At 41.3% G+C, this 11,595-nt stretch overlaps 1 long non-coding RNA gene across 1 annotated transcript; it reads right to left on the bottom strand.

The window, feature by feature from the left end:
* Nucleotides 1-331: 331 nt before the first annotated feature.
* LOC119714743 (uncharacterized) lies at nt 332-8,433 on the bottom strand. Its single transcript, XR_011806662.1, has 3 exons — nt 6,205-8,433; nt 4,712-4,802; nt 332-539 (listed from the first exon to the last, which is right to left on the bottom strand). It is a non-coding gene; the product is annotated as an uncharacterized lncRNA (long non-coding RNA).
* Between the last annotated feature and the right edge of the window lie 3,162 nt (nt 8,434-11,595).

Below are 11,595 nucleotides of genomic sequence, written 5' to 3'. Positions count from 1 at the left end.
TTATTCATGCCCTTGAAGGTCCTAAATGAAATGGTGACATTAATTTGTCCCAAGTCACATCAGAGAAAATTTGGTCAATAATATGCTAAACACCAATTTCAGCCTCAGAAAAAAAAAAAACAATACATGAATCCAAGTCCCTGAGACTCATCAAATGAACCAGGTGCCAATGCAATTAATCAGTTCTGACCACTCGTTGTAACCTGAGGAACATGCTCACTTTTAGTCCAAGAGTCATGACTGACACGGGAACAAAAGAAATTACTGTCACTGGTAGTAGGAAAAGAAGCAATGTATTATTACACAAAACAATACCTGTTTTTGTCATGGGGCTGGCTGAAGCAATGAAACTCAGATAAGTAAACATGGGCTACAGCCCAGTGCTCCTCAGCCTGCTGGTCTTCACAGGGCACACATTGTGACCAGGGCCACCCTCAAAATAAGGCCCACTAATTTTGGAGGCATTAGCTCAGTCCTGAAGTTTCTGATCAGTTTTCTGATGCTGGAGACCCACTGAATCAGAGCACTCAGAGAAATGTCTAGAATACAAAAATAAAACATACATGGTCCAAAACTAAATTATAGGCTGAGAGATATATTTTGAAGAATATATTTTTAAAGTCATATATTTTCATATATATATGTCTATATTAAACACAGAGCACTGCTATAAACACACCTCAGGCCTGCTGTCAGTATCTTAGGATGAAGCATAGCTGTGATGTATGGTTTGTTTTCTGCTTCTAAAGAACCAAGAGGACCTGTATTCAGTGTTTATCAGATTGCCCCCTTTCCAGTTCTTAAAATAACGTACACGTAAAAGAGGAGACTGACTGGAGTGCTTCACAGAGCCTTGTTTCCAGCTACAACCTAAATGAGTTTTGCACATGAATGGAATCATTTACTGCTTATTTAACTTTGCAAGTGCTTTGGAAGACCTCTGGTAACACTGGCTTTTTTTTTTTTTCCCTGCTTGGACCGCCTCAAGCCATTTGTATCTGCACCGTCACAAAAAGAGATGTGGTCTTCTGGGTTTTATGGCCACTGAGCAGTACACAACCACAGGACAGATTTCTCTGGCTGCAAAGCCTCTCCCCCAGCACGGCGCTACCACCACTACCAAATGAGCCTTGCTCAAAGCAGGTGCGCTGAGCATGCAGTGCTCAGAGCCCAGCACCGCGACAAGGCGTCAAAATGCTCTCACTGCTGCCCCAAAAGTGGGCTTAAACCACCAAGGAGCATCATCTGACAAGCAGAGTGCCAAAAGTGAGCCCAGGCTCAGAGGTTCTGCTTTTTCCTTCTCTGCAGGCTGGATGTTCAGACTTATCACACCTCTGCCTGCTGTGCCCTAGGGCTGCGCGCTTTTAAATTACACTCCTTGTAACTACGGTGAATCATGTGGTCCCATTTCTTATGAATAAAGCCCTTCCTGAGCATCTTATAATATGAGTGCCCATGAGCAAAACCTTATTCTTTGACCTCCTTTCCCTCCCTCCCTGCTCCCAGCTCTGATGTATCAGAGCCACGTGGGAGGACAAATGATGAAAAAAAAAATGCTCACAGGATTGTGAGGTAAAACTGCAACCACTGCAAGGAAGTCCATCTGTATACAGCATGCACATATTCTTGGCTAACACAGCACTTTTTTACAAGTATTTTCACTCTCCAGAATCTAGATTTTCTGAACATCTTTAGCTCAATACCACAACTCTCAAATTAAGAGTTTGTTCTTGACTTATGATTTCTATTCACAGGTCAAATATTCAGCTATAAGAGCTTCACCGCCAATCTCTTACAGACAATTTGTGCTTCCCTTTTAATTCTCCCTCATTTACCCAATTAGCATTCTGTTAATTAAACACTGAAAGTGCCTTCACTTTCTTCAGAAAAACACATTTCTGCTTAACCCCTGATTTATACATGTAGCTCTGCAGGCTGTTTCAATGAGATTAGAGTGTGCACACCATTTCTGTTCCTGGTTTGCAGACATTATTCTGAGGAAGAGCTGCAATATAACACCAGCCTTGCTGCCTGCCATTTAGACTGGAGTTTTGCCTAGCAGAGTTTGGCTGCTGAGATAATTAATAGTCTTTAGGAACCATGATTCCCTGGCTGTGAACTTCAAAGACAGCAGTAGTTTTATATTCTTTCTGTGAGCTAGCAGACAGTTATTATAACACTACATGATTTGGAAGTGAGGGACTGTCCAGGAACCGTTAATTGAAGCTGGCTAGAGGGCCTACACCACATCTACCCTGAGTCAAGCTTTGTATAAGGAAAGGATTGCATGTTGTTTGTTTTTTTAAATTCCCTGTTTCAGTCTGTGCTCTGTTGCATGCAAATTATCAGATCACCCAGCTCCTGTGACAACACATCACTGGGCGCCTGTCCCAGCACCACCCCATGTTGTGTGACTCCCAGCTGTGGGCTACGCTTCCCACCCTGCTCACACAGCTCCACTTGCACCTCCAGCTCAGGATGAGGTGACACCAAGCTCTGCACCCCTGTGTGAGCACACCAGTGAGGTCTCCAGCCCCCTGGGAAACAGCTCAGTGTAAAAGTACCCACTCTATTCTCCAGCATCTTCGTGTACATGCCACATGCTTAAAACAAACCAGATGCTGTGTAACATGAGACAAAGCAATTAGAACATCTTTCCATGTCTTCAGATGTGTGGATATGAATTTCTGCCCTGCTTTTGCACCAAAATTTGTTGCTGCTCCATACAGATGTACATGGTTTGCTCCTCCTTTTGGGATAGCTGTCAAATGAACCGGACACACATCGTGCCTGGGTTCTTGTACTCTGTGACTGGGAGGTTGTGCAGGACCTGACTGCAAAGCCTCCTGCGTGGCTCAGAAATGACCACTTGGTTGGTGATTTCAGTGCTCATTGCACCACTAGCTACAAAAGCCTGGCATAAACTGAGACCATTAGTCCATTGTACCAATGAGGTGTTGAAGGGTCTTCTATGTGCAAGCACAACGTGGTGCACAGTATCTAAATAAATACTTGTGAATCCAAAAGGAGGAAACTATTACATGCCTTTCCTCTAAACAAAAAGTGTCATTTCTCCCTTTCCATCAACACACATTATCTGAATTTGAGAACAGCATGAACCCCGGGGCATGAGAAGCAAAAGCTGTTCTTGACATTTTACAGACCAACTTTCCCATGAGTACAAAACAACTCAGAATTAAAGTCCTTATTCTCTCTTACATCCCACTGCTGCTTCTTGGCTGGAGGCTTTACCATCTCTACATTCTCAATATCGCAAAGCCTTCACTTGGTTTTTGATGAGATGCTTCTTCACAACACCCCTGTGAAGACCACAAATGCTCACACACCCAGCCTGCAGGTGGAAAGATTGAACAACTTGCTAAAAGCTGTGCAAAATGTTTGTAACAGAAAAAGGATGGAGTTTAGGTACATAAATCACTAGACTATGGACCCATCCATAGCGTGCATCTTCCTCTTAACTGCATCTGATTTCACAGCAGCACTATGAGCATCACTGAGCCTGCCATGAGAGACTTCAGTGGGTGCAGACACCCTCCCACAAGGTGAGGAATGTTACAGCAGACAAAAAGTAGTCCAGTTACAGAGATGGATGCATGCATCTCTGTGATATGTGAACCGGGCTATTACCGGCTCTTCTTGCCCATCCTTAGACTTGAACACAATTATTCAATTTTTCACCAAGGACTGGTGGTGCCAAGATATTACAAAAGAGAGATTTCACAGCAGTGTTCCTCTCAACACTGCGCATAACATTATGCTAGCTTGTATAACCCACTTTCGAGTCACTGCACCAGTCAAACCCAGGATACAGACAGGCTGAAAATAAAAAGCTGGCTTGAAGTCTTGAGCAGGCATACTGCTCCCATGGGACTCTCAGCCCATCCACTAGTTCCCTGCCAGGAAGGACAACAGCATTGGTCTGCTGAGCTCTGAGAAACAAAATTTGGCTTCCTCCAGCCTAAATTTCAGATGATTACTAGAATACGGAAAGCAATTTTTATAAGAGAACATAGTTAAGGAGTTAAGTGGTTAATTAATAAGTGCAGAGTTATCTTACAGCACACACTGAGTAGAACTCTACATATACACATTTGATAAAAATTTTTTTAGATAATGAAAAGCTTCTTGTTGCAAGAAGCTCTTAATGTAGGTGGAGGAACCTTAACATAAAACCATGTCTGTAGAAACTCTCACTCCCATTTTCTTTCACAGACCAAAGACTACTGCATGTTTATAGCTGCCCGTAGACCTGTTCTGATCTATGTGAGTTTGTACCCCAAATATTAGCATTTATCTGTATTTAAACTTAGTCACAGTTTTTTAATTTTTTTCATTTTTTTCTGACTGGAGAAGAATAGCACCACATAAACTCAGGTGACCAGGAAGGGGAAAAGAAAAGAAAAAAAAAGAAAAAAAAAAAGAAAACGGACACTGAATTTGATTTATAGCAAATCTAACAGCTGCAGTTTAGACAAATGATTCCCTGCACAATTACAAGTAATGAATGAAGGCATGAATACCACAATTTGTGAATCACTTTGAAAAGGAGAAGAAAAAACAGAGGCTAAATCCATTCAAAATAACACAACCAGCCTTGGACTTAAAATGTAAGCATCTACATTGTCACCAAAGCAGCAGAATTTCCTTTTCTTATACCTTTCATGAGACTCAGCACTCAGGTTTAGCTTACCATTTAACATATCCCACATAGATTTCTTCATCTGGAAAACTGTTGCTATTTATGTTGCCAGTGCATTTGAAGCAATCCAGAAGTTGCTTTACTGCAAGACATTATAAAAAAAAAAAAAAAAAAAAAAAGGAAAGAATAAACACAAAATCATTACTTCATCTATTTACTGTGAACCCAAAGGAAATATTTCAAATGTATCATTTATTGAAGCAAAAATGAAAAAAAAAAAAAAAAAAAGTACATTATGCTTTTGGAAATCAATTTTCAGCTCTTTTCTCAGATGGATTCATCAAAGACATATCAAGGGGCTTTGGAGGGGAGTTATAGGACTTTTTGCTTTTATACCATTAAAAGTCAATTTTCTCTGTGTTTGCAATTGATTTAACATAGCCTTTAGGATTTTTGATGTACAATTTTAACTCTCTGGACAAAACAGGGTCATTTAAATAATCTAAATAAGACTAATCTGTTTCTTTAGTCTTAGTTTCTTTTTTTTTATGGCTCATAAGAATTCACATAAAACGTGAAAAAGGTGCAGAAATATTTTCTCACTCTCTATGGCACTGGATGTCACCTGTAATACATGGCAAGAAATAGCTAGACCCACTCCAAACAGCAGTCTAGTGATCACATCGAGCATCAGGCATTTCTGTTGAAGAAACCGTATAGTAAACCCAAGGAAAAAAAAGTTTTCTCCTGATGTCCAAAGTTGTCTCGGGTCTTCTCAACTTCTTGGTTGTTTCAAATATTCACAGCTAAATCTGTGAGCAGTTTCCTTGCCTGCACATAGGTCCTTTTGACATTCTGCTCAACTTCTGGAAGGAGTAACAATGCAGGCATCATTGCCAGGCAGCATGAGTATGTACTGAGTTAAAAAGGAGAGGTATTGAACCTTTCCATCTCACAGTGTCCCCTTGTTTTTGAGTGAATAGAAAAGGAACCAGACTAGAAGCTGGAGATTCCACTCCAAAAGGCATTAAAGATTTGACACAGAGGTAACCATGCAATATTGTTTCAGGTGAAAGTACTCTGAAAGAATGGTGAAGTCATTAAGATTTCAGTGCATGTGTCCTTTTCATGCCTAGCAGAAGAATCCAGATACTTCAAGCTCTTTAAAAAAAAAGAGATAGTAAAAGGTGAACGACAAAAGCTCGAGGAAAGGGTCACTGGCAGGTCTCTGGAAATGATTACCTCTTTCAAATCTAGGCAGCAGGGGATGTGAGGTGTCAAAGGCTGTGCAATCACCTCTGCTGAGCATCTAAACACCAATGGCTCTGACCAGTGAAGAACACGAGGTGAGGAACCAGGAGAGGTCACTAAGCAGGAGCTACAAAGCCATATCCCGTGAATCACACTGCTTTACACAGAAGGAAAAAAAATGCAGCCTACAGAAAGTGCTGGTAAAGGAGATAGGAAAAACAAAGAATTAGTAAAACACCTAGGAGGGAGGGTAAAGAAATAAACTACAGCAAAGGAGATATGAAAACTGCTACCAAGTCTCTGGGAGCTTAGTGACTGTAGAGACAGGCTTCTTGCAGAAGTTTTTTCCTCTGATGCCAAAGAGTCACTGGGATAAGTAGGAGGGATAAGTCATGGGTTGCCATCTGGCCCTGAAAAAGAAAAGAACAGAAAACAAAACATCAGTTACCAAATAAATAAGTAAATAAAAAGGACAAAACCCTTACCATAGAAATAGGGAGTGCATATGAGAGAGACCTCACTAAAACAGAGGGTTTGTGATTACACACGGGCAGGTGTGGTTTCACCCAGGTGAGGAGCCCCACCTCACTGGGCATGATGTCTCTGGAGTTAAAGTACTTCCAGTGACCAAGAACACTGCAGAAAGTATGACCCCTGCCAGACACTTGGTACCTACTCAAGACATTCTGGGGAGAAGGGTAGATGTGCCCACACCTTATCAACCTCCATGCAAAGTCCAGGCCTTGTCACATCTTATGCCACCACACTTAATCTGTACCTGGCAGCTGCGAGGGTGTTTTTTAAAACACCATCATTAGGGTCCACCAAGTCAAACTCTGTGTTTCCAGAAACAGGTTACATAGACTGCAGATGTCTTGGTACAATGTCATCATATGGTGAAGATGAAAAAAAGGCTGTGGCTCTGCAAGGGCATAGACACACCTCCATTGTATGGTTCAGGGCGTCCCCACATTGGGAAAAGAACAAGGCTTTTGGTTAGAGACGTTATGAGTCCCTTCCCTGCCCCAGATCTGGCTACAGCCCCTCAAAACTGCTTTTCTTCATAAGGAAACAATGTTTGACAGCAGTGATTTAAAACACTTGCCTAAAAAAATTTTTTTTTTTTTTTCTTCCCAGAAGATTGGCATATCTTTGGTCAGGGGGAATTTGGGAAAACAGTATGGGCATGAGTACATGTACTCCAGTCTTACAGGGACTGAGAATTGCATTTTCAGATTTAAATGGAAAAATACAGCATGTGATTCCATTTAATGATGGTCACCAATTTTGCTCTACATTCCTAGATAATCCTGGATAACTGCAAGGAGACTTCACTTGTATTGTTAAAGGCTGTATTTATCATGACATGTGGCATATTCAAAAGCAAATCCCCATACCATTAGAAGGACACTTACCTCCAAATTGCTCTTACCTTACCAAGCTTCAGCAAACACACTGATATGTCAGGGTACCTAGTGGTTAATTGGATGTTTATCAACATAGTATTTACGCAGTGGTGTTGCTTTGTCCAGTTACAAGTTGCACTTTTGGTTCGCTGCATTTTCACTGCTTGTATGACTACTAAAACTATATATTCAGGATAATGAGGTTTCTAGTGGTTTTGAAATGTTATTTAAATGCTGATTTCAGAAGTACTGTTCATAACCTCTGTTAGGTCTGCAGAGAAAGCACAACTTCCAGGAGGTTTATATCAGTGTAAATCCAGGGAACTGTGTTAAAGCATTGCATTCAGAGCAAAAGTTTACCACTCATTTGACTAGACACTCACAAACCACCAACCTAGCTAAAAAGTAACCTGCAGTGCAATAAACTGACAGGCACAGCAAAATAATCTCAGTTAAATGCAAACCCTAAGCCTATGGAAGATTCTTTCTGTTTTTTTTTCTCTCATTCCTCATCACTGCCTATGGAGTTTGAAAGAAATTTTCCACATCGAGTTTGGTTTTGACCCAACTCAAAAGTACTTCTACAAATGGAGTTTGTTCTTCAGCAAGTCTGCTCCTGCATGGGTGGGGAAGGATGGATGAACCTTGCCTTTTCTTTTTCTAAAAGCACATTTCTCTTCTTGAAGTAATCTTGAAAAACTTGACTAACAAGAATGGATAGGCGTATCTGACAGCAATATTTTTTCCCTTACTTTTTCTAAGGGTAATCCATGGACACTATAACCATCAACCACAACTGAGCTTTGAGGTTCAGCAATGAAAAGCCACTTATTTTTCACCTTTCAAGGAGGAACTAAATCAATTTGTCCTGTCACTAAGCACCACTGAAAAGAGCCTGGCTCCATCCTCTTTGCACCCGCACTTCAGGTATTTGTACACATTGATGAGATACCCCTTGAGCCTCCTCTTCTCCAGGCTGAGCAGCCCCACATCTCTCAGCCTTTTCTCATAGTAGAGGTGCTCCGGTTCCAAATCATCTTCTTAGCCCTTTGTTGGATTATTTCCAGTAGCTTTGTCTCAGTCTTTTATTGAGGAGCCCAGGTCTGGATGAACACCTACAAACAGCTGAGGAAAAAAAAGCCATAATGAGAGACAAAATAACCTACCTTAGGTTTGTGACTTTAGGAGTCTACTGTTTAGCCTATGAAAGAGAAAGTAAATGAGAAGCTTGATCACAGTTTTTAGATACCAAGATAGTGAGTGCAACATTATTAAAGTGCTTGTCAATCATCAGACTAAAGCCTAACAGGACCCAAGAATCCAATTTGAAAGGGGACAGGAAAGAAATGAAGTGCTGTGCAATTATTTGTTAAACACTGGCAGCAATTAGCTACTGGAAAATTTACCGTGTTCTGGTTGATTCTCTGTAGCTGGTGATTAAATCAAGATTGAATTTTTGGTCTTCTTTGAAGTACGGTTTCAGTTCATATAAAAAGTCCTAGGGCCTGTGTCATGCAGTAAGTCAGACAAAATGATCACAACAGTCCCTTCTGGCTCTATAATCTATTCTTTTATATGAGATGACATTCGCTGCTGCAATGATTAGTCAATTAACATTTGCAAAATACCAGAAAATTCCTAAAATTCAGCAAAGCTGAACGCCTTGAGTTAGTCTTTGCCTCAAGCTCCAAATAAAACTCTGAACACAAAATCACTTCCATACCTGTCTCTAAAACAAGCCAAGAACAAGACAAAGAAGAATTTAGTAGCTTAAATGACAATTAGGTGTGTCTAGTCTATCCCACTCTGGTGATAACCAGCAACAGTACCCGAATGCCAAACATGGGTGCTAGAACTTTTGCACTGCTGCATATCAAGAGCAGCAGCCAGGCTTGATTATAAGAAACTAAAGCAGCTCCAAAGGAAAAGTGTTGGGGGATTCTTTATCCTAACAAACTGCTCAGAGAGCAGAGCTTTGTATTTACTCTGGAGAGGATTCCTTAAAAAGTCCTTTGAATATAGCTGGGAGGTGGAATAAATTGACTAGTGGAGGTCAAGCCGCTGCCACAGTGATGTGTTTGGCTTTCCAGAGACAGTCTGCCAGATGTACCAAACAAGAGCAACTTTTCTGAAATAGCCTTGATAATAGGTTTCCGAGGGAGATGTCCCCTTGAAAGCAAAGTGTTCTGAGGCCACTTACCAAGGTATGCCACAAAAGGACAGGAAAGCATTAGAAAAGAAAATACAGCAAATGCTAATCATCTGCGATTCAACCACTTCTCTGTAGAGCTAGAAAATGAATAACTTTTATGTAATGCTAAGCACAGGGTTATGACTCTTTGTAGACAGTCCTTGAACTGAAACAATAAAGAAAGCAGCATGCTGTTTGTCATTCTATTCCAAGCCTCGTGAGAGCCAAATTGAGCCTTAGGAATGTGCACATCTTGTTTTCAGAGGTTGCTGCAATCAGGAGATGGGGGAGCTGGAAGAATTGCCCTACTGATAATGCATCTATAGCATCTTCACGCTATTTACCAACCTGTAAAAGGTGAATGGCCAGCCCTGGCCCAGAACCATAGCGCTGTGGGGAGGTTTGGATGGCCCATGCCTGAGGATAGATACACTCATGAAGAATATGCTACCTCCTAAGCCAACCACAAAATATGCAGCTTCAGAGAGCACAGAGATTTGTTTAACAGGCATAGAGCAAAATTCCTAACACAGATCTAGACCGAAGCTTTTGGAAGATTACCTAGTCCCTAAATACATCAAGGCAATAAGTGCAATGCTTCAACAAATCCAGCTCATCCCCAACTTAGCCTAGGCTGGAACCAAGTCCATTTGATGACAGGCATCATTTTATTTCATTTGCTACAGATGAATGACTCAAAAATTATATAACAGGGTGAGAAAAGTTCCTGGAATTAAAATGTAAACCAAGTTGGTTTATAAGCCAAGCAAATAGCGGTACACTCCCCATGTCCCAAACACCCTGCTAATCAGCACACAGACAGCTGTATCCAAGCCCTTTCTCCTCACACACACCTTCAACTCCTCTTGTGCTCTTGGCACTTGGTTTACCTTCTCCATCCTAGCTACTGGTAAATTTAAAAAGGAAAGCTTGAAAAAAAAAAAAAATCACTAATATACCATCCTCAGTCAATGAAACAAAGCCAGGCAGTAAGGGAAACTCACTGTCAACAGAAGAGGTTCCTAGTTTGGCAGAAACTCAGCTAGCAAGCCTCCATATCAGTGCAAAATTTTACATTACAGGACTGATGTGAGCATGCACAGGTATGTATCATCTGAAAAAAAAAAAAAAAATAGTAAAAATCAGCCATGGAACTCTGAACTCAGAATTTATTTATTTTTTTTCTCCTTGAATAAGAGAGAGAGATAGAAGCCCAAATCAGAGAATGGTACAGCAGGGACAACCATGCAAAGCAGTACAAGCAGGCAGGAGCACATTGGCTGAGGAGCTAGGGGAGGCAGCTCAGAAGAGTGCAGGCTGGGGCGCATGCCGTTCGCAAGCAGAGTACAAGTCCACTGTGTCTGGCTGGCATGAGAAAGCTACATGTTATGCCAAGGTCTATAAGCGCAATCCAGAAATACAGAGGGGATTGCCACAGTGTAGGAGAGCACCATGGGTGGCCTAAAAGTCACCACCTCTGATGGCAGGTTGCCAGCTGAGTGAACTGGGGCTGCTTTCCCAGAGGAAGAAAAGACTTGGCGAGAGAGGAAGGCAGGGTCACAGCAGTCCTCGAGTTCATAAAGGCTGCCAAGAGAAAGGGAACAACCTGTTCTCTATGCTCACAGGAGATCAGACAAGTGGAAATGAAGTGTGCAAGGAAAATAGCAAGGTAAATGAATGGAAAACCCTAAATGTGTCGTTTTGAGACAACCCCTCCTAAGGAGCATCTCACCCTGGGTCTGGTTACAGTTTGCTTCACAACGACCACAGTCAAAAAGTTCAGACAATGTAAAACAAACATAAACCTCTGTAGCAGATACAAATATATAGTTACACATGTATATGCACATAAAGAATCAACTGATGTCTGAAAAAGGCACTGAGCCCAAACTCTCAATTGCAGCATTATCTTTGTGAAGACCAAAGGTCAAATTTACAAGGTGCAAAGGGCATTGTTTTGAACTCCATTGATTTTCGGGAAGAATTGGATGCCAAACTCTTTTTGCTTTTAAAATTTCCCATCCTTTCCACCTCTCATTGCCCTTTTGGCCTCTACTAGTGTTTTTTTCTGTGAATTCTGGAAATGT

The sequence above is a fragment of the Anas platyrhynchos genome, chromosome 1 (assembly GCF_047663525.1).
Source record: "Anas platyrhynchos isolate ZD024472 breed Pekin duck chromosome 1, IASCAAS_PekinDuck_T2T, whole genome shotgun sequence".
NCBI lineage: Eukaryota > Metazoa > Chordata > Aves > Anseriformes > Anatidae > Anas > Anas platyrhynchos.
Note: the sequence above shows the minus strand (reverse complement) of the source record. Positions and strands in the feature narration are given on the sequence as shown.